The sequence below is a fragment of the Triturus cristatus genome, chromosome 5_1 (genome assembly GCF_964204655.1).
Source record: "Triturus cristatus chromosome 5_1, aTriCri1.1, whole genome shotgun sequence".
NCBI classification, from domain to species: domain Eukaryota; kingdom Metazoa; phylum Chordata; class Amphibia; order Caudata; family Salamandridae; genus Triturus; species Triturus cristatus.
The window spans coordinates 274,073,779-274,097,839 of NC_140587.1; the positions used below are offsets into that span (position 1 = coordinate 274,073,779).

Genomic DNA, 24,061 nt, shown 5'->3' on the forward strand with positions numbered 1-24,061 from the left:
GTACGTTAGCTGAAGGGTCTCAATCTAAAATCTACTTTGGTGTTACAGACTTTATTTAAGACTTCATTATTAATACCCCCCTTTAGTCATATATGGTACTGGTGTTAAGAGGGAATTAATTTTTATAGCTGCATCTGTTTTTGAAAAATAGTAGGTAATTCTGGACTCCGGTGAGTTAATCAGAATGTGATGTAACCCAGGATGGCAACTGTAACAGTGTTTAAGCAACGTAAGTCAACCACCAGTAAAATCTAACACTAGCCAACTGGCAAATATATAATCCTCCCCTATTACTTGTGAGTTTTATTTCATATTCTACCTCCGAACATCCAAACTGTCTGCAACAAACCTCCTTTCATTAATACACTAACTGACCCACCGAGCTTTACAGCTGTAACCAAAACCAAGACTGAGCCCAAAGACTTGCCAAATTTGCTGACCTCAGCACTAACTGTGCTACGTTATCCTGCATACCTCACTATGACTGCAAAGGTGTTGGATGCTGCTCAACAACTGTCCCAGCCCACCAGTTGCTCCCAAAACTCTTTCAAGTATCTTCCATCTCACGCATCACCCCCTACAAGACCAGCATTGAAAAGTCTCTACTGTTCTCCAGGTACAGTTTGCCGATATCACCACTAGATCAGCTGGTTACCACAACTTCACTTCTCATTCTCAGAGATTTCAGTTTGAATCTCAACAATGAACTCCAGAACATATGATTCTCAGTGCTCCTTTCTGATCACTCGTTAAACCAAGCTGGATAAACCCTTGAACTAAAATTAATTTGTCGTGCTGACACCTTCCCTTCCTACTGTCAACTGCTTTTCTTCTGACCATTCCATCCTTCAAATCACAGTGAGGGAGCACCCACTAGATCAAGTCTTTCACATTACAGGTGGAATAGTGGACTTTTGTCCAGGTCCATCTGTAGATTTCAGCTCTCGTAACTCAGTAAGCAGTGTTGAAATCAGTGAGACCAGATTTAGCAGACTGGCCTTACCTCTACAGTGGTGCGATGAACTTGCAAACATTTGTGACAAGGCAAGCAATTAAGGAAATCCTAAGGGTACTGATGTAACAAGTTAGGGACTATTCATGCTCAACAGTGGAGTGACAAGCTCTATGACCCCAGCTATGTTCAATGTTAATCTTTAGCCTCTATTCAGGCATTCTGGGCAGCATGAAGTTTGTGGCTTGTGTTAGTTAATTCCACGGCTTGTACTGCCTCCTAGGATGTCTTGGAATCATCTCCTTCCTTGCATTGACAGTACAACTCTTCCTTTTCCAGTTGGTTACAACAGCAAGATATTCTAGAAATGTAGGCAGAGGGAGAGCAGCCACAAAAAAAGGATCTTGTTCTGGTAGATTTTTCCCTAACACGGGTGTGAAGGATCTGCTTTGAGGCCAGAATTTATTCTACCTCCTATCAAGAGGAAGTATATCTTGCCCATGTGTTCAGGTTTTTATTTGCTCTGGGTGCAGGTAAAAAAACAAAAGAACTGTAGCTCTCTATCCTAATTCCACTGCCAAAACATGAGTTTTGTCCATTCTGGGGTCTTCTAAAATTCGATTGGACATCCCTGTACTGTATATATGCATTTTATTTGACTGTAGTCCGTTTACAACATCCTCTACTCTGTGCCTTTCTTTTCATGTTGCAGCTGTGACCCATGCATTAGCTATATTTGTGAACCTTAGATCCTCTCACGACTCTGTCCTATCCTTCCCTTTCTCTTATCTTGGAGAATGAGTTGGGTGACTTCAGTGCTTCCTCAGGGCAAGTGTGCTGTGGCCTCTCTGTAACCTAGAGTACCTGCATGAAACAATTGTATGGGTAGATGCTCTCTCATGATCTAGTGTTGTGTATGTGGATGCAAACTCATAAATGACGGAGCCCCCATTCAGTAGTTTGGGGGCAACTGGTCCTTTCACTTCACAATGTTCCCAGTGTGTGTTCTGATTTGAGGAACACACTTTTAATGTACTCATTTTTTAATAATTTGATATAATATAGATCTTCCTCCAAAGAGAAGACTAGTGCTTTACAGAAAACATTTTTACTGTAGAAGGAGTTTGACTTGACATGATGTGCTTTACTTAGACCATTGTGGCATGTGTGGCCTGCATTGATATCACATACTTATTTGACAATTTCTTGAAAATTTTAACTGTATGTATTTGCATCGCAAATTCAATTTTTGAATTTGTCAGAATGCTTATTGCTATCTGGACTGACACCCCAGATTTTCAGGGATGATGGGAAGTGACAAGCCACCCACTGCAATTTTAAGTATCTCACTCTAGGCCCCATAATTCCAAAGCTCAATTTGATTGATTTGTGGTAATTTTTGTTTTTTAATGTTCTAATGACAGAGACACAGTAAAGGACTTAAGTGGAAAATAGAAAGGTTTTCAGTCTTTCCTAATTCTGTGATACTGCATTTCACAACATTATGACAAGCAAAGAAAAGGATCATATGGGTCTTCCAGTTTCTCAGGCTGCAGCTTATCTGTTAGACCGATCATATGTTCTTCAGTCCAGACCATTGAAATATGTTATGTGATGAATGTAAACTGGTAAAATTATTTCTTTCTCTGGTGTCAACCTTTTGCTTTATTTTTGGTCTAGGCTTTAAACACTCAATCACATATTACCACATTCTTATCTAATGGCTTTCCTAGTTGCATAGTCAAATATCTCTTCCTCAGCCGTATATAAAATTTACAAAATAAGATAAAGTGCAATGTGCTTTAAGCTGTGATTTTATCACAACAACATGGAGTACCCACTTTGTACCCGTGGCCACCTGCCTGGTAAGTTAGCAAGTGGTGGAACAAGTTTAGTTTGAAACGAGTCATGTAAAACCATTCTCGGGTACTCATCGTATACTTAAATGACACAGGGGTCGAAATAATAGCATGTGACAAGGTGGACTTACTTGACAGTGACAACCAATGAACCCTTAGCACATTTTTCTTAAATATTTTGTTTAAAATATTTCCAGATGATCAGTTTAATAGGTATGAATTGCTAAAAAGAAATTCTCCAAGCCCAAAGTAATAAAAAAAAAAAACTCTTTAAACATTTAGCCACGGGATTGCAAAGCTCTTTTCTAAAGACACAGTCATTCACTATTACTAGAGTTAAATCTGCTTCTGGGTTAACCCATAAGCTTTAAAACTTCCTCTACATATGGTACCGTCAGCTTCGCACGACACATAGAAACAGAGCATGACTTTAGAGTGTCCAGTAACCTTGTTAAAAATGTTTTTACGGTCTTCTGGATTATCCAGAAGCCAGAGGCATCCCATATCCCCGCCTCATAGGTCACCACTGGAGTACATTCAGATTTATACAGCTCCAGCATCTGGGGGGAGTGATATATATATATATATATATATATATATATATGTGTGTGTGTGTGTGTGTGTGTGTGTGTGTGTGTGTGTATTATATATATATATATATATATATATATATATATATATACACACTCCAATAAATTCAGTATTAGTAAGATAAAATCTATGACACTATTGGAGTCTCCACCCATATATGTGGGTGACCTATTTAATGATGGATCTATTGGATTTATCACATGTGCCAAATTATATTTTAGCTCTAAAGTACTAAGAGAATTTCCATAGGGATGGTGTCAAAATGTGTGTCATTAGTTTCCCTCACATCATCATAACCACAACATAGATCACAACTATTTATTTTACACACCTTTGTATTATAAATCACCTGTGACAGGGGAAAGAAAGGACTGATAACTATCCATATGTGCTGGTTCAGTAATCCTAAGTATCTTGAAGAAATACTAAATCATTGCACCCTTTTATTTTTTCCAATCCGGGTTTCCCAATTTGTTGGGCAAATGTGACACATTCCATGAAAGAAATCCAGTACCAGGAGTCTCTACTACATCAGATGCTGAATGGGAGGTTGTGCTATCATGACGTGGCCTTTGTGAGCACCCAAAGATAGGAGTACAGGAGTTTGCAGTGATCCCATTGTGAGAGTGGTTCTCTGTGGCACTTCGACTATCCCTCCCAGATACTTCATTTCTGGTTTCGCGTCAGTCTATATCCTCTTGCTCTGCTAATTGTACAAAAGGGTTTGTAGTTAGAATGGCATACTTATTTCTTGAGGACCTCCTATCATCATTACAGCTGGCCACTGGTTTCCGCCGTTGTAATCTGTTGGCCCACAAACCTACCAAAGCCGGAACACTCATCTTACTTATACCTTCCTTTAGTGATTATGCCTTGTGCAGCATTGACATTGCTACTGCAGGTTCTCCAAAATGTATTACCATTCAGTCCCCTGCCCCTCGTTCCTAAGATACCCCAACCAGGGGACCATTTTCAACATGATGATGTTATTAATTTGGTTTTGATTTGGGGCCTTATTTTTTAGGTCATACCATCCCTCCCTCTGGTTTGTATCCAAGGAGATACATTCTTTAGAATAACCATATATGGGATGGCAGCCGGGGACAGCTGCAGGACATCCTTATTCCCAGCACAAACCACATGCGTTCCCATATCTGTGAACGATTTTAGTCAACAAAGTAGCGCCTTCCCAGAGAAATCTCTACACCTGGAGCCAACTTGGCGTTTGGGGGTGGGTTATATATTATTTTTGAAGGATTTATAAAGCGTGCAGCTACCCAACAGGGTTTCCCGGCAGTTAGATTCAATCTCTCCACCCCTTCCAAAATAATTGGGCACTGTTCTAGTCTATTAACCGTTACCTTATCTGACGTACATGCAATATTTTGCCTGACCCCCCCCAACACCCCCTTCTATATAAGTTTGATCCAGTAACACTGTAAAGTTTGATTCAAGACTTCTGAGCCTATTCAGTAAAGAGGCACACATTTCTCTAACAGATGTTTCAAATAAGCCAACCTCTCCAGTAGTTGCAATGTCAGAGCTTGAGCTCTTTGCCCAAATTGGGTTTATGGACAGTGTCTTCCAATTGCAGCAGCGTGTCATCTTTTGATGTTATCAATGTTTTTTGGCTGGTTGCATAGAGTTTAGAGTTAACAGGAGGAGAAATTTTGTCTGGGCTGATAGTTAATACTCCGTAATATAAAGTTGCTTGACCACAAACTTTAAACACTGCCATAAGAACTGCCCTCTGCCCCATTTCTGTAGTTAAATTATTATTTACAGCTATAGAGTCCCCCAAAACCATTTGTGAGGTGGTAGCTGATTTTTGTGTGGAGGAGTCTCCAGTCTTTCTTCTACCAGCTCCATCTCTGTTTTGCCCCCATTGCACTTGTCAAAAAGTTAATTATAGATGCTGTGATGGTCTTACACCACCTCCCTGGTTTAATTTCCTCTTACCCATTCTCAGTACCTCAGAGGAAGATCAATTTCCTTTTTCCTTCCTTTGTCCTTTATTTAGAGGGGCTGTTTTGTAGTCTGGGAGGGGGGGGGGGGTTGGCGTAACCTTTTTCGGACTGCTGGAGTTCTGTCAGCCATATGAGGACCCTCCTGGCCCCTTCTCCATCTCAGAGACCTATGAGAGTTTGATGCCCCACCGGCTGGCGTCAGAATAGCAAGTTTGGTAAGTGGATATCCCGCACACTGGGAGTGCTCTCAGCCTTATGAGGAGCCTCCTGGCCCCTGCTCAACATCAGCAACCTCTAGGAATTGAGGTCACCAGCTGGTGTCAGAATGTCATATTCAGTAAGTGTGCACTATTTATCATTTAGTGGATCAGTATGTAAGCTGGATCTGAAAATGTTGCTGTGCAGAATCTTGAGCGGTGATTACCATAATTTGTAATTGAAACCGATTCACCTACTATCAAAACAACAAAAGGGACAGCAAAACATTCAAGACAAGAAAGTCTTTTTATATAAAGATTGTATTCACTCTTTCTTGAGACTGCACACAGTATTTCGCCAGCATTTGTTCTTTCACATTTTTATTCATTGCACTACAGCAAACTGGAGCATGTTTTGTCTTTAAGGCAAAGTCCTGCGAAGATTCTCTTTTCTACAGTCAATTGAACTTACCTTTCCTTATACCACTCTGCCCTCCAGTGTGTCCTCTCCCTGTCCCACCTCGCTTGTTCAGATTCCTAATATATGTACTAATTTTTTTTTAAAACGTAGTTTATTGGTTTTTTGTACAAACATATACAAATCCTTTCTTGATATTTATCAACATACTCACTAAGGATCAATCAAAAGCCCCCCACCCGTTATACAGTACATGGTATGAGGATATGTAAGCCCTTCACGAGCTGTGCATCGGATAAAACGGAAACCTTCGTAACTTAGGCCCTACACTTAAATACTATGAAAACTGTAAATTCCCTCCCCCCTCCCTCATTCCCCACCAACGACGCAGGTAGCCGTCTCTGTCCTCTTTTACCATACATTCCTAGGAGTAGCTAGATGTTGAGTTATGCGATGTACCCGTCTTGTTCTGGGGCTATCACCCCATCCGTGACCTGCCCCTCTTCATCGTCGTATGACTCAAAGTCTCGCAATGCCTGTACTAGCGCCTCCCATGCAGCCGCCGCCTCTAGCGCCTTATCGTCGTTTCGCCTGCACGCCAACTGATAACGCAGCGCGCTTTCACTGGTGGCCCATTTGAGAAATTCGCCCTTCCATCTTTTACTGGTGGGAACCACTGTTGCTTTCCAACGTTCCGTAATTTCTCGTTTTGCTAATAGAAGTCCCATATCTATGAACTTACTCGTAATCTTATTCTTGGACGTGTGGGGGAACCAATGTAGTATACTAATGGCCATATCGAACTCCAATCGCCTCTCTGTCACCTCATTCAGGGTATCCCCCACCTCCTTCCAGTAAAGTCCCATCTCTGGGCAAGACCACAGCATATGTTCCAATTCCACCCCCGCTCTCGTACATCTGGGACATGCTGCCTCTTTTACCTTAAAATATTTCTGGATTTTCCCAGGTGTCAAATATGCTCTGTGGAGGATATAGAAGTGCACTAGTTGAAACCTTGCGTTCCTCGTGCTCTTCCAGGCTCGTCGCACTATCTGTGCCCAAGCTGTCTCAGGGATATCTTTACCTAGATCAGTTTCCCACTTTCCCTTCAATACAGCCAGGGGCGGCAGGTTTCCATGAAGCATTCTAGAATATAGGCACGTGACCGCCTTGAAGGTCCCTGGCGCCATCATTGTGTACTGGCAGGCCATCGACGTCTTAGGCTCCAGCAGCCCCTCCCTCCAGTGCGCCTGAATCGATCTAGTAAGCGCTGCGTGTAGCAGGAAACCTCCCCTTGGGAGATCAAATCTCTCTTGGAGAGTTTGGTAGGGTAGCAGAGCCCCGTCTTCATATAGATCCCCTACCACTTGCAGTCCTGCTTCTTCCCAGAGTTGTAATTGCGACCAATCTCCGCCGTGCGGTAATGCCGTCAGCATCCCAAGCGGTATCTCGGGCGCATACGGATGTAGCACTCCCGCCCTGCGTTGGGAACGATTCCAACAGAGTCTGATCGTTGTCTGCTCTGTGAGAAGGTCCCTGGGGTCTAGTTTCTGCTGCAAAGCAATATATGAAAGGACGTGGCGCGGCGTTCCCCCTCTCCTCCTGTGTTCCGGTCCTCGGAATACCCTCGCTACTTTTTGTGTGAAGATCTGCAATTGAGCTGCTAAATAGTATAGTTCAAAGTCTGGGACCGCTAGTCCTCCTTCGGCCTTGGGTCGCATAAGCATCGCCTGCGCAACTCTACGCCTGCCCGCACCCCAGAGAAAAGATACCACCATCGATTTCAGTAATCTGAAAGTGGAGCTGGGTATCCACACCGGCAGCGTCCTAAAATAGTATAACAAACGAGGGAGTGCCACCATTTTCAAGAGGGATATGCGGCCTGTCACCGACAACGGAAGGGTGGCCCAAAAGGCCATACTACCTCTCAGCGCTCTCACACTGTGGCCCACATTCCCCTCCAGCGTATCTGCCGTCGTGTGATAGATGTGTACGCCTAGGTATTTCAGGCAGGTGGGTTCCCAGCGCACCGCTTGACTCATGTCCTGTCTAGTCTCTCCTTGTCTTACCGGGAACAGGCATGTCTTGGACCAATTAACTCTCAGGCCCGAGACGTCCCCAAAGTCCGAGAGTAAGCTCTCCGCGCCTGCCATTGCCCTATCGGCGTCTTCAAGGAATAGTAGTAAGTCGTCTGCGTAAAGCGATATATGCTGTTGTCCGTCTCTGCTATCCAGGCCACCGTAGTGTTTACCTGTCCGAATCTTAACCGCGAGGGGCTCCACCGCCAAGGCGAACAGTAACGGGCATAGCGGGCATCCCTGCCTCGTTCTACCGGGTATTTCGGTGATATCAACGATCCCATTCTCACTCTGGCCACTGCCGAAGTATATAGTACTTTCGTCCATTGTAGGTAACCCTCTCCTAATCCAAAACTTTATATAAATATCCCCATTCTAAGCTATCAAAAGCTTTCTCGATATCTACTGATAGTATCATTGGCTTTTGTGCTTCTGGGTGATCATCGTCTAGTAGTCGCACCAACCTCCTGATGTTCGCAGTCGTGTTTCACGTTGGTATGAAACCAGCTTGGTCTTCATGGACTAGCGTGGTCATGTATTGCAGCAAGCGGGCCGCCAGTATGCTACTCAGTATTTTACAGTCGGTGGTTAACATCTACAGTGGTCTATAGGAGGCCGTGTTCTCACTCTCCCTCCCTGGCTTCAACAACGGAATCACTAGCGCTTCGCGCATTGATTAGGGCAACTGTCCTGATTCTCTGGCTTCTTTATAAACTTCTTGGAGCCGCGGCACCAGCAAGTCAGCATATTTCCCAAAGAATTCTATGGGTAATCCATCTAGTCCTGGTGTTTTGTTGCGGGCCATGCGCTTAATGGCACCTCGGATTTCTCCTGGCTCTGTCTTTCCCCAAGTCTTTCGCCTGCTCTTGGTCCAGTCCTGGCAATTCCAGCTCATCCAGGAAAGTGTCAATGGCAGGGTCCCCGTCCTCTAATCTACTTTTATAAAGTGCCTAATAATAGCGCTTGAAGCACTGCATAATTTCGTTTTGGGTGTAGACCATTCCTCCCTCTTCCGTCTCTAAAGCCAGGATGGGGGAACTCCTCTTTGTGGGGTTGGCTAACCAAGCCAATAATGTCCCCGCCTTATCTCCCTCCGCATGGGCCCTCATCATGTAGGCTCTATGGTCAAAGCTGCGCAAGCGCTCCACTTCAACTGCTACCGCTTCTTTAGCTGCACTAACCGCTTCCTGTAGCTCAGGGTGGCCAGGCCTCGCCATCTCCGCCTCCCGCAGACTGGAGTCCGCTTTGTCCAGATTGTCCAGGAGTGTTTCCCGTATACCCGTATGTTTCCCTATGCAGAGTCCCCTGATGACCACTTTGAAGGCATCCCATTCTGTCGCCCCCGTCGCAGTCGTGCTCGCGTTTTCCGCAAAATACTGTGTTATTCCCTCTTCTAGCGCTGCATGGAACAGTGGGTCATCTAACGCTTCGGGCCGCAGTTTCCAAGTAGGAACGCACGAGACCCCAGCCATCCAATCCATGGTAATTAACAGGGGGTTATGATCTGAAATCGTTCTGGTTAGATATTCAGTTTGCACTATAGCTGGCATTACTGTTGGGGAGCATAGTATCGCATCTAATCTAACGTGTAGTTCATGCATGCCAGAAAAATAGGAGTAGTCTCGGTCTCCCGGGTGCTGCACACGCCAAGCGTCTATCAGTCCCCAGCGCACCTGCCAATCTAGTCTACCCTTGGTAAAGCAATGCACCGGGGAGTCTGCCAGGGGATGGTGAGAGCTATCTAGGGAAACATCTGCGACGGAGTTGAAGTCCCCCCCAATCACCAGTGGGCTCGCTAAGTAATGGGCCAAAGCTCCAGACATCCTCGCCAGAAAGCCCAACTGATCAACATTGGGCGCGTATACACTGCAAAAGGCGATGTCCCTGCCTCTTAGCTTCCCCTCAACAGCTACGTACCTACCCTCAGGATCAACCACTTGTCTAGCCACTTGAAAAGAGACTCCCGCCCTAATCCAGATCAGTGCCCCTCTAGCAAATGCAGAGTATGTGGTGTTGTATACCTGACCCCTCCATCTACGCTGCAGCGCTATCCCTTCTGCCCTAATATATGTACTAATGCATGCAAATCCTCCAAGAGCTTTGCTGTTCATCTACTTAATGTATATTAATCAGCTCTCCTGCTTGCCTGATTTATGTCTATGGATTGACTAAGTGGTTCCTGAACTGGATATTGTCTGTAACTATTCAAATGGACATTAAAAGAAGGCTGCTTTCTTTAAGGCATGTGGCTAATGTAGTTAAAGGCCTTTCTCAGCGGAAGAGCCATACCTCAAATGTGTGTATTGCCTGTTTCAAGACTAATGTTACAGAGTGTTAATTATGCCAATCTCTTCTTCAAGCAGAAAAGAAAGCTGTAAGGGTGTTATATTTTGAATTAGTACAGGAGTCCCAGAAATCAAGGAAAAAGTTCAAAGTGGCTTCAAAACATACCCTCTTAGAACATCCCAGTTCCTTAGCCTTGCTAAGGAAAAAATGATGAGAAATCATTGCTGTGGATTTCCCTTATTCACCTGGCTACTCCACAGACTTTTCCCTGAAGACCAGGGAGCCTTCTCACTCCTGCTGGTGCCATGCCACACCCTTTTACATCCGCTTTTACAAGCCCTGTCATGGTTTATGTAGTATCTACCACACTGAGCACAAGAATATCAATGCTGAGCCCAATAGTGAAGGCTCTGATATTGATGGCCACAACTGCGAGAGTGGTTCCAACACTGAAACCATTGACATAGTCTCCAACCTGCCCCTTGAGTCCGTCCTATCGGCTTTTTATCTGATGTCAAAGAACAAAAAATCTGCACCACTTGCCGGGGAAAAGGCAAAGAAACTAAGGAAAGACAAAACGGGATATAGAAATGGAGAGATCTGTGCTTCCAAGAGAATGAAGCAGAAAGGCTTAAGGGGTTAAGACAGAGAAAATGCTTGAGAGAGACATTTATACAAGGAGCAAAAGGGCAAGCATTCTAGAGGAACTAAGTATGTCAGAGGAAAACATTAGGCCGCTCAAGCATATCCTCAGCCAATATGAGCACCATTGGGTTTTGATGTGAGTAAGAACGGCCACTACATGTGCTTGTGACAGATGGGCCCCTGGTTCTTGGCTATAAGTATGTGTTGTTATCATTATTATTGAATTTATAGGGCGCGCAGCTACCCGGAGGTTTTCTGGCGCCAGCGGACACACGCAGGAGGTGAAGCTGCTCTATTGGTTGAATAGCCAAGTTTTCAGATCTTTATGGAATTTGTAGTAGATAGTTTCATGCCGGGGTTGTGGGGGGAGAGAGTTCCACAGTGCGGGAGCTAGGCAGGCAAAGGATTTACCACCCATGCATACTTGTTTGATCCGGGGGACTTGGAACTTAGCCTGGGACGAGGATCGGAGAAGGCGCGTAGGATGGTAAGGGTGAACTAGGGACTTAAGGAGCTGGCCCATATTTTATCCTATGCATATAGCAAAGGGCTTTACATTTTGTACGATTTTCCACCCTGAGCCAGTGGAGTTCGCGCAGGGTTCCTGAGATTGATGCAAATCTGGGTAATTGGCACAATAACCTAACAGCAACATTTTGGACGACTTGCAGCCTACGGCTCACTTCCTTGTTGGCACCCAACTAAAGTACATTGCCATATTCCAATCTGGATACAATTAAGGCCTGTATGACAGTTCTTTGTGAGGGCTTTGGCACCATCCACAATATTTTTTTCAGCCATCTTAGTATGGTAAAGTAGAACGAAGCGACCTTGACTGCTTGTTGTTTCATAGAGAGTTGGTCGTCTATGACTATCCCAAAATTACGGACTGATTGGGATGGTTTAGGGAGATCACCCATTTGAGGCGGCCAATGTTGAGGGCCCCAAAGGTCTTTGTTTCTGCCGAGGATGAGAAGCTCAATTTTCCCGCCATTAAGTTTTAACCGATTGGAGAGCATCCAGCCAGCTATATTTTGTAGCCCTATCTGGAGTGATGACACATTAGAGGTCTCCCTGAGGGACTAGGAGAAAATAAGCTGGGTATCATCTGCATAGGAGAAGATGGTCAACCCAGCTTCCTCAGCAATTGTGGCCAGAGGGCTAACATACATGTTGAAGAGCAGCGGGCTAAGTATGGATCCCTGCTGTACTCCATACGGGGAGTCATGGACCTTAGAACTAGCAGAAGGAGAGAAGACCTGGAATTCCTATCCAACAGAAAACTGGACAACCATTTGAGTGCCGGTCCGACAGTGCCCCAGGAATGTCAAGTTTGTAAAAGGGTAGTATGGGATACAGTGTCGAAAGCGGCACTCAAATCCAGCAGTATGAGTGCCATCATTTCTCCCATGTCCAGACGCTTGCGAAGGGTTTCTGTGTTGCCCAGGTGTGTGGTTTCTGTGGAGAAGCTGGCTCTAAAGCCAGATTGTGAAGCATGGAGGATTTGTTGTGAGTCAGCAAACTGAGACAACTGCTGGTTGACATGTTTCTCCAGGATTTTAGAAAAGGCTGGGAGCAGGGAGATGAGGTGGAAATTAGAAAGTTCAGCTAAATCCGCATTCACTTTTTTCAGTAGGGGTAGTGCCATGGCGTGTTTCCACACCGCCGGTACTATTGCTTCTCGTAGTGATGAATTAAGCAGTTCCATGATAATATTAAGTAGAGGGAGTTCTAGTTTTTGAAGGATGGGGATGGGAAGTGAATATTTGGGGGAGCCAGATCTAAGACCGGTAAGAATGCGACTAAAGGATGCAATATCTAAGGGCTGCCAGCTGTCCAGAGTCACACCGGGGGTGGCTGTGGTGGACTGTGTCATAGGAGAAAAGGTACTGTCAAATGAGGGTTCAATGGGCGTTACAAGCGGTTCTATATTTGTAGGCATATTATTAAATTCTGTATAGAGTTTTTCAACGAAATACTCCGCTAGGTTTTCGCATTGTGCTGTATTTAGTTCTGGAGGCGTGGGTTGACCGGATGCTCCTGACAACTCTTTTACAACTTTAAATAGGACTTTAGGATTGTTGTGAGCTAGAGTGATGGTGCGATTTGCATGCCACGCACGCGCAGCTTTACATAGATCATGGTAATCCTTTTTTGCCTATTTATAGGTGAGTTTTGACTCTGGTGCATAGTCTTTTCTCCAACGTCTTTCGAGAGCTTTACATGTGGTTTTAACTATTTTTAATTTGTCAGAGAACCATGGGGCAGGTTGACGATGATTGCTCATCTTTTTGTTGGACATTGGTAGACATGCATCAACTGAGGCAATTAACCATGTATGAATATTTTCCGCCTCCACAATCTTTGCTGGGGGGGAAGCAGGGATATTGTTTAGAAGATGACAATTGAATTGATCAAATTCACATTTTTTCAAATTTCTGAAACCCGCTTTGGAAGGAAAGGAAGAAGAGTTTTTGCCATGTGTTTCCAGTTTTACCCTAAAGTCGACCAGGAAGTGATCTGACCAAGTGATGGGGAGGGCTGTCTGGCATTTGAGGTTAGCTAAATTAGAACAAGCATTTACAATGCAATAGGTCTCGCATTTGTGAAAGTTAGAGCTTTCGTCGCTGTAAATGACAACGTATTTTACGTATGTTTTTTTGTTGCAGTGGAGTTATTATTTAAAGAAAAAAAAGAGTACGTCGTCCTGTGGTTTTTATGTAGTGAGATTGTATATTAAATCTGGAACCACTGGGTTCTAGGTGCAGGTGGAACTGAACGGATCTCGGTGCAACAAGTGTGAAATATTCCACAGAGGTTCCTGAGCTCAGATCAGGACCTCAAACATTGTGAATTAAAGATCTCGAAATTATGACTACACGTCACACACTTCACTTGTCCAACCACGTATACAATGCAGCAGAGCATCTGCAGTTTTGTAAACTATGGGCAAAACTTGCCAGGGTTAGAGAAAAAACATGTTTTTTCCGATTCCCTAGGAGTGTGAGAAACTGCTTCATATTTTCATGAAATTCAAAATACCCTTTTCGAGCGAAGAAATTTGTCAGTGCCTTGCATCATTTTCCACACGAGTGCCCTCTTTGTGCTTAATACAAATAGCATTAACACACTCGTAAAGACCTGAAAGCCCTTCATATCGGCGAGGCAGGAAGACTGAATGACATGAATGCCTATTTATTTAGTGTACTTCAGTAACAACTAGGATCATTACTTAATTAATTATGCTGTAGTTTGGCCTGTGCGGATCTGCAGAAGGCACTTTAACCTACTGAGCTATCTTACTGGAACTAGCATAGCAGAGAGAACAGAAGTCCAGGAGGCTTAGCAGACATTAATAGCGGTAGTGACTTCAGTGTGTGGGTTCCAGCTTTTTCCCATGTAGGGGGTAATTCATTTGAGATTTCAGTCTAGAGCCAGCGCAATAATAGATGTAAGAGATCTCCGTGTATAGTAAAAAATCCAGCTAGTGCTTCTGAAGACATGGAGGAGATGGCCAGAGAAAGACAGAACTGAACTGTTAGGCAGTAAGAGGCGTCTTTATACAAAGAAAAAGAAACCAGCCTTGAGACCACATCCTCTTGTGCTGTTACGTATGCTTGTAATTTTCGAGTGAAAATCTACTTATTGGCTGCGAACTTAAACTTAATATTTACCTTTCAATAATATTTGTTCAAGTTCATATTTTGAGCTTAAACAAAAAATGGCTTGTTTTATGTCGCGTTTCCCAACGCAAATTTTAGTTTTGTATCGCTGTAAATAGCACCATTTCCAAAATAATGTTTCTCGACCTCAGAAGGGTGGGCAGTCAGCCGTACCTCAAATGTAGTTCCATCCGTGTACTGAAAATAGATTTTCCCAGAGAACACGTAAGACACAAGCCATCATCGCCCCATCCCTTGTTTAACCCGCTGTATCTGAAAGAAACACGTTAGTTAGATTCCTTACCTTAGAATATCCCCAGGCGTCAGGCTGGATCCGGAAAGATTTTTCGTCAGCAGTACCCTTGCGCGTCGGTAGGCGTCGTCTGCGACTCCGCGTCCGTCGTTGGCATCGTGATCGCCGGGATGACGTCGTCGGAGTACTTAGACGGCGCCCTCGCGCGCTGACGTCAGTTCTTCTTTTTTCTGCACCAGTAAGCGCATATCCGGGAAGAGCATTCCCTTTGTTGCCTTTTTGACTATTTTTTTGGACTTTTATGGTCTGTTCTTTCGAGTCGACCTTGACTCTTGGTGCCGGTAGGGATGCCCGGGTTCAAGCCGTGTGACGCCTGTCACCGACTGATGTCGGTTACCGACCCCCACCGTCGGTATCGCTACTGCCTTGGGGCCGACCATGATGACATGTCGTGCCCTCGAAAGCTAGGCGGGAGCGGTCACGCAAGCTCCTCGAGATCCGGCAGTCGGCTCCGCGCCGCTCGAAGTCCCGGTCGAGGAGGAGGTCGAGGGACCGGTCGGGGAGCCGAAGTCATCACCGTTCGTCGGGTTCGAAGTTCTCGCATTCAGGTAAGTCGAGGCACAGTAAGAAGAAGCGACACCGCTCTTCTGACTCCCCTCGCCGGTCGCGCGACTCGGCTGAGGGTGGCACCACCCACGCGGCGTCCTGCCCCATACCCTCCGGTCCCTGGGCCTAATGCGACTCCGGGCGAGATTCGGGACTTCCTCGTGGCCATGAGGAGTCTCGCTCCGCCGTCGAGGCCTGCCGGCGTGCCTTCGAGCCCCGCATGTCCGACTGGGAGGCCTAGCGAGCCGGCGGCTTCGGCACCGGTGTCGTCGACTTTCGGTCCCGACGCCGCAGGCCCCCATCGTATCCAGGCCTGGATCCCTGTGGACGCTGGTTGACCTTACGACCCCTATGGTGCCGCCCCCGGCGCCGTCTTCGGACGACACCATCCCTAATTTCAGCCCCGGTCCGGCGTCGGAACGCTGCCGACCGGCGCCGTCTCCGGCGCCGATGGATGAGCATTTCATCTACCACCCGGCTCCGTCCTTTCTACCTGTATACCAGGAGACGGATGAAGGGGAGGGTTTGGAGGGTCGATGGATGAGCATTTCATCTACCACCCGGCTCCGTCCTTTCTACCTGTATACCAGGAGACGGATGAAGGGGAGGGTTTGGGGGGGTCCGAGGACCCTCTGGCACAACAGTGCCAGTTAAGTCAGGACTGGACAGACGAGCTGGGGGATGCAGGTGGTCTCGACGCTTCGCCTGACACTGGCTTCATCTCTCCTCCTTCCGTGGCTATGGAGGAGGGTGCAACTTATTCTGTGGTGCTGCGCAGGGCTGCCGAGGCCCTTCACCTGGAGCTCCCTGCAGCGGCCGTGAGGACTAACCTCCTCACTGAGGTGCTTCAACCGCCAGTAAGCTCTTCGGAGCCTCCTCCTCCTGTCCCTTTCGTAATGCCTCAGTGGGACTTGAATCTGGTGTTGACCTATCTGATGTGCACTCCTTTTGAGCCACTCCATACCTGTCCTCTTCGTCTTCTGACTCTCAAGACTGCTTTCCTGGTTGCCATCACCTCTGCCAGAAGAGTGAGTGAGCTCCAGGGTCTTTCTTCTCAACCTCCTTTCCTCTCTGTCCATCCGGACCAGGTTGTTCTAAGGACTCGTCCTTCCTTTTTTCCTAATGTGGTAACTGCCTTTCACATCGGCCAGTCTGTTACATTGCCCACCTTCTTTCTGCCTCTGCATCCCTCGAAAGAGGAAGAGAGGCTCCACCGTCTGGACCCAAAACGTGCGCTCTCCTTCTATCAGGACTGCACAAAACCATTCCGGGTGGACGACCAACTCTTCGTTGGCTACGTGGGCGCTAAGAAGTGGCGGGCAGTGCACAAGCGGACCATCTCTCTGTGGGTCATTTTTGCATTAAGGCCTGTTATTCCTTGGCTAAGAAGGATCCTCCTGTGGGGCTGAGGGCCCATTCCACTCTGGCCACAGCAGCTACTACTGCCTTGGGACGGGGAGTCCCTCTGTAGGACATATGTCAGGCAGCAATGTGGGCCTCGCTGCACACGTTTGCCAAGCATTACTGCCTGGACAGCCAAGTCCGGAGTGACGGTTTCTTTGGCCGTTCCGTTCTCTAGGACTTCCTGGTGTGATCTTGGTTCGCAGACCCACCACCGGGGTTGGTATTGCTGGGGTATCTGTTCTAAGGTAAGGTATCTAACTAACGTCTTTCTTTCAGATGAACAAGTTACTTCCCTTAGGTAACGATATATCTGTAAGAAACATTAGTTAGTTAGATTCGTTACCGCCCCACCCATCCTCCCCGTTCTGCGAACTGATATCTATGGTGAAGGTCATCCCTTTCAGGGCTCTAGTTTCATGGCACCAGTGTCGGTTTCTAGCATGGCTCTGCGTTCCTGGCGTGGAAAGCTATGTACAGAACTGACGTCCGCGCGCGAGGGCGGCGTCCAAGTACTCCGACGTCAACCCGTCAACCACGGCGCCGACGACGGACGCGGAGTCTCAGACGACGTCTACCGACGCGAAAGGGTACTGCTGACACAAAATCTTTCCGGATCCAGCCTGAAGCCTGGGGATATTCTAAGGTAAGGAATCTAACTAACTAATGTTTCTTACTGATATATCGTTACCAAAGGTAAGTAACTTGTTCAATTACGCACAGTGAATTTTCATGCTGTTGAAGAAATATGCCAGAATGTATAACGTTGCTGTCGATACAGCATTTTGCCTGTCGGAGCGCTCCTCACACGCTGAAAAGGGCATTTTCAGCCAGGTATTTTACAGTCATTTTGGCACCGCCACCGGGTGTATCCCCAAAGCTGCCTTTCTTTGGCCTTCAGCAAGCCAGCACCCCAAAATTGCTTAGAACGAACACTGTTGCATTGGTGTCTTTAACAGAGAAAATTACACATAAGAAAAGAGGACGGATTCTCAACAAAGGTTAAATTACTTTGCTGTAACACTCTGAAAGGGACTCTCCAAAAGAACTGTATACAATTAATTCAATTGTGGTTGCTCTAGCTTTAAATCGCATTTACCGTTATTTGTAGGTTTCAGGCTCACTGCATCCTTCTTCAGGGCTGGAGTCAAGCTATCCTGGCTGATGACGGCTGATAGCCAGAAACCGGTCCTAGGATGCTTGATTCCGGTCCAGGGAAGACATGGCTTGGCAGTTCGGGCTGGACTGTTCCCATGAGGCACAGGGTCAAGACTGATTTGCATATGGCAATGTCTAAACTGGGGTGGTGTAGTGGGCAAAAGAACGATGGATTTAACCCAGATCTCTTGACTGGGGGAGAATGTATGCATTGTCAGCATTCCGTCCATCATTTGTTTGTTGTAACGCTTTTCGCCCTAAGTGGGATGGGTATTCCCAGACGTGGGACCCATGCTCACTACGCCACTGGAGTCAAGCTATCCTGGCTGATGACGGCTGATAGCCAGAAACCGGTCCTAGGATGCTTGATTCTGGTCCAGGGAAGACATGGCTTGGCAGTTCGGGCTGGACTGTTCCCATGAGGCACAGGGTCAAGACTGATTTGCATATGGCCATGTCTAAACTGGGGTGGTATAGTGGGCAAAAGAACGATGGATTTAACCCAGATCTCTTGACTGGGGGAGAATGTATGCATTGTCAGCATTCCGTCCATCATTTGTTTGTTGTAACGAAATGCTGCAGCCTCCAGGGCTGCACCCCAAAAAGGGCTCACTTGGACCTAACTCATGGCTCATAAAACAAGCAGCACTGAAAGCGATCGCAAAGCGATCGCTATTGGGAAGAAAAAAACACACACACCCGCTAGTGGTGCGTGCACGCAACAGTGACACACGTGGTTTCAATAATCGTGTCTGGGCATGATAATTGAAAACACATGGGCTTGGTGCGCGTAACAGACACCAATAGGCCAGGGGCGGAGCAATGGGCCCACCTTTGGCCTATTGCATGCTCTGTTTTAAAAAAAAACACGCGCTCAAAGCCCAATAACGGAAGCCAAAAAAATACACACGCATGAGCATGTACAATTCCAGGGTCCGTTTCGGAACCCCGGACAAAAGGACTCTTGCTGCGCGAGCAGAGCTACGTACTGCATCACTAGGCGCGAGACCTAAAAAAATGGGGTCGAGCAAATATCCTGCCTGGTGAGTGGACCCGGAGTTGTGAAGTAATACATTCATGGCTGCTAAATCAGCAGTCAAGGTGGAACTGATAGTGCACAAGGGGTCATTAAAATGGATATTTAAATCTCCTAAAATGGTGAAGTTCGTAGCTTCCATTAGCAGGGGAGCAATGAACTCTGGGAGCAACAATGCCCAAGGTCCTGCAGGACCCGGAGGTAGATAAATTAAGATCCCAGAGAAACTAAATTGGGAAGAGAGCGACAGTTTAAATGAGCTGGCTTCGCAGCCTATACAGGTTAAATCCTCCCATTTACAAGTGTAAGTGTTTTTGAAAATAAGTGCAATTCCTCCTCCTATTTTATTGATACAGTTTTTCCTAAGGATTGTGTGATTGGGAGGTAGGGCAATTGCCACCTCCGGTCCTGAGCTCTCATTTAGCCATGTTTCAGTTAGGAAAATGGCGTTGGGCTGTGTGTTTATTAGCAGGTCATGTATATCTTCCTTATGTTTGGGGAGGGATCTGCAATTTAGGCTGAAAAAGGTGAATTCTTCTGAGAGAGTCGTTTTAGATTTCTCAGAAGAAGGCCGCCGTGGATTGGGTTTCAAGAGGCGAACAGTAAAACCAGTATGTGCCCTCCGAGGTTGAGTAGCAAAGTTGAAGCTGCAGGAATGACAGTTAAAGGCCTGATTTATCTGGGGTTAGGAGTTTACATTTCACTTTAGGCCCGGGGCGAAGTTCTAGTAGTGATTTCCGAGTATAGGTCTTAATGTTTTTAGGAAGAGGGGCAGGGGTCGTGGACCCTGGTCCCGGCCGGGCGCGGACCCAAGGACTCTCCTATTGTCTCACTGCAGGGCTGATAATTATTGTTTTTCTGTGTCCCCAGAGAAGGACAATTGTTATGTTGAAACACTGGGCTGCAAAATACCTTGGCAGCTTGCCACACAATTCAGGGTTCCCTCCCAGTGCACTAGTGCTTCTCACCAGATATGGTGTAGGAATGGGGCAAATATAATGAAGCTTCTCCTCCTGTTGGATGACAAGCTGAAAGAAACGTATGATGGTAATATTAGCTGCCAAATATGAAGGCATCCTTGGATGTTGCAATCACAAGTTTTCAAAATCCATCAAGGACAAGTCCTTTGGTGCCAGGTATTGATGAAGGGTATTGTTTTGCAGCCAAAGTTGCAGGCCAGGGTGTTTGACATGTGCTTCAGCGTACTTCCAGCTCATTATATTAAAAAAGCCATATTCGTCGGATTAAGGACATACTTGGCAATTTAAGATTAGAAGTCAAGCATAGAGTACAACTCACAGATTTGTTTTCCTTCATGATTTAAACATATATTTCTGATTAAGAAATGGCTGGCTACTTAACTTACCCCTATCCTGGATGAGCTAGCTCCACATCCGTTTAAAATATGAGAGAACTACAAGTAGGTGGGGTGACCATATCACTCATAACTCCTCTACCTTGTCATCAGCAAGATGCAATTTGATTCAGATTTAGAAGCCTTAGGCTGTAAATTTGTAGTTGATAAAAAAGAAAACATCAACTTTCTAATTGTTAACCTACCCCTCCATTTCACTCTTTGAAAATTAGCGACCTTGACCATGCAGTGAGACTGTTTTCTTTAAAAAATAAAGTGATCCTTCCAAGTGACTTCAATTTGTGTTTCAAAGAAGTGAGGAGACTAGAGGGCACTTCAATAGGACCTGGAGGTTTACACCTTACAGCTGGTCAATGCACAACTAGCTCTCCCTGCTCACCACATACTAACCCTATTTTTGCCCCCACAGACAAAATCTCCTTCTTAGCCCTAGTCACTTTCATGTGAACTGACCATCTGGGGGTACTCTCCCAGTTAGAAATATAAATTGTGGCTCAGGCTAGTTACCTGAAATCCTTGGAATGGCATACCCTGTAGTCCTATCACTAAACTGAAAAGCCCCGGGTCCGTAATGCTAGGCAGGTACAGCACTGTGCTGAATGTACTCTTAGGCGCATAGGGGGATTCCCTTTTCAGGACGGTTCCCCTCGCACACCAGAGGTGTCATGCTTCATCATAGGGGTGCCTCCTCACGTGAGAGACCTAGTCTCTATGCGGGCTACGACTCCCTTGCGAGGGAGGAGCTCAGGGATGTTTTTCATGAGGTAGGCGGTTGTTCTAAAACCCTATGTGAACCTGGTGTGTTGAAAGCCAGTGCAGTGCTGTGATGTAAGTGATTTAAAACTAACTACGGGGTTAGCTATACTGCAACCTTTATTCAGCTACCCGGTGTCAGGATTAAATACAGAATATCGCTGGTAACACAGGGGCCATCATTAGAGGCTTCTGTGTTGTATCAAGACCTACATGTTTCGGCCAGCAGACCTACAATAGTGTCACGGCCTTCTTCGCGGTCATTAATACAGCTAACTGCAACGAATGAGTGTATAATATGTGAAAAAACATGAACAAACACATGCTACAAATAATAGTGTAATACTGAACCAGTTATTTTAGTCTGTTCAGTATGTTCGATGCACAACCTATGATGGAGACAAAGAACATCATATCAAATTTGTGTACCAATATTTGTTAAACATTTAGGAGAAAAATAGCGCGAGTACAAATATCATGAAAACATCCATGAGCGCCTCCCTCGCAGAGAGGGGGGTCGTAGCCCCCCTCATATAGTTTGTGATATGATTAATGAGTGGGGAGCTGGTTCCCGCAGGTGCTAAAATCTCCTCAAACCCCCCCTGTGTGATTACCATACCCTGTACTCCACCTAAACCGCTTGTAACGCTTTTGAATAAATGCAGTACATCCACCAGTGATGATATTGTCGTTTTTTGTAATAAGAATGCACCACCGCCCTGCCCTGTTGGTGTAAATAAAACACCTCCTTCATGCCTTCACTGGCTAGCCTCAAGCAATTAGTTTGGCACTTGCAAAGGAAATGGAGGTGCTTTTGTCTACCAACCCTTAAAGATTTCTATAAATTAAAACACAACAGATTTATTACTAACCCACGATCGCCAACTACCATAGCGCCCACTATTTTTCCCGATGCAGAAACTATGTCAAGAACTATCTGTTTCTCAGCAGGCGCCGAAGGTAGAATCCTGTTACAGGAAGTGGGACGGGGGATAGAAACACTGGAAACTGCAAGGATTTGGGGGAGGCTAGTAGTTGACATACGAGCACTAGACTTGGACAAAATAGCAACTGCTCACTCAGGCCCACCATCACCAGACAGGGAGGACGGGACGGTGGCTCAAAGAGAATAGAGGAAGGAAAGTAGTGCACAACCTTCCTGGCTACAGGCAGACCCCAATGTACAGGCACTGCTAGAAGCAACAAACTCCAATTAAGTAACTTGTGTAGGGGGAAAGGGGGTTGAACCTCGTTACAATAGAATAAAGATGATGAAGTTATAAGGCGGAAATGAATTTATGTATTTTGAAAACATGACAGTAACAATGTACTTGAGTGAAATGCCAATAAACTCTGTTTTAAATAAAAGAACTATCAGTTTCTCCTTAGAAAAGATTGGTAAAACCCACTCTCGGATTAAACAGATGCACATTCCAATCCCACAATCAGTAGTCAACTGTTCTACATCTATCTATGATTCTAAGTTACAGGAGGCCTTCAGGCACCTAGCCTCACTCCATGACCCATTCCCTGTTCGTTATATGAAGCAGTTAACCCCTTACTAAAAAAAAAAAAAAAGAAACCACTCCCTCCATAGTGGCCAGATTCCATCTGACTGTAATTCGGCAGTTGTGTAGCATTTTTTTTTTTTTCTTTTTAAAAGCTTGATTCCTGCCGACCATTTCTATCCTATCTCCTGCTGCCTTATTTCAGAAAAGTCCGTGAGAAATTTGGCTTCAGCAAAACCATGTAGAAGACAATAAACTATTACATCAGTTTCAAGCAGGATATTGACCAAAGGCAAACAATGAACAGGTCTTCTTGTCAGTCCCTGACAACATCAGAATTGTGGAGAGGTGATAAGTGCGGAGTAATGGTGCTGACAGCAGTCCTTCCAACACTTGAGGCTCTTCTCTTCTTGGCCGTCATAACTTCTGGTGTTTATTAGGCTTTGTCATCTTATCGGGATACTTTGGACAATGAGCCGTCTGTGAGTACAGCTCATGTTGCAGATGATCATCTGGTTCACCCTGTGGTTTTGGCATACATGTAACCTGTAATTCTGTGTAATTGGTCTTCTTATCCACAGTACTCTTAGGCATCTATGTAGTAGGCAGCGCTTTGCAAAATCGACACATTAAAAATTAAATAAAATGTGTCAACATGGTTGGATGCATTTGGGTGCGAGATAGTTGTATGTTTGGAAGTCGAACATCTAAGAATTATCATACCATTTTTTGCTGTATTGATTGGACATTCTTGTGGAACTATTATTAAATATAAATGCAAATGTATCCTGTGGTTCTATATTAAGATGGCACTGTATGGACACTTGCGTTCTTGATATGCTTTTTCCTCGGGGTGTAACTATAATGACTTCTTTCTATAAATATCTTCCTGATGGATACTTCTACCTGCAAATTCCTCACTTTACTGATGGATACTTCTTCCTGCAGATTCCTCACCTTAAAAATCCTACTAGGTGCTAGATTGAATCCAGAAACCTATAATAGCTTTACTGTGCCAGCAGGTGGCACCTTGATTTCAGAGCCATGTAAGACCGCACTCATCAGTATAGCATTCTGATGTCTGTTTCCTTTTTCCTCTCACCCTTTATGAATCCAAAATGCTTTCTTTGGATTTTTGTACTTGCAGTGGCTGTGATCTGTCGTTAGGCCCCTGGTTTGATCCCGGTTAATTTACGACTTCCTGCTTGGTCTCATCTCATCTGCGCCTTACTCTGGTGAGCATCTGGATGTTTTCGAGGGGCTGAGTAAATCAAGTAGGCCATTGCTCTTTCAGATCATGCCCACTGAGTGTTTCA

At 45.5% G+C, this 24,061-nt stretch overlaps 1 protein-coding gene across 4 annotated transcripts in view; it reads left to right on the top strand.

The window, feature by feature from the left end:
- Positions 1-24,061, top strand: part of ASAP1 (ArfGAP with SH3 domain, ankyrin repeat and PH domain 1) — a 1,875,051-nt gene that overhangs the window by 879,719 nt on the left and 971,271 nt on the right. The gene's annotated exons all lie outside the window — the stretch shown is intronic.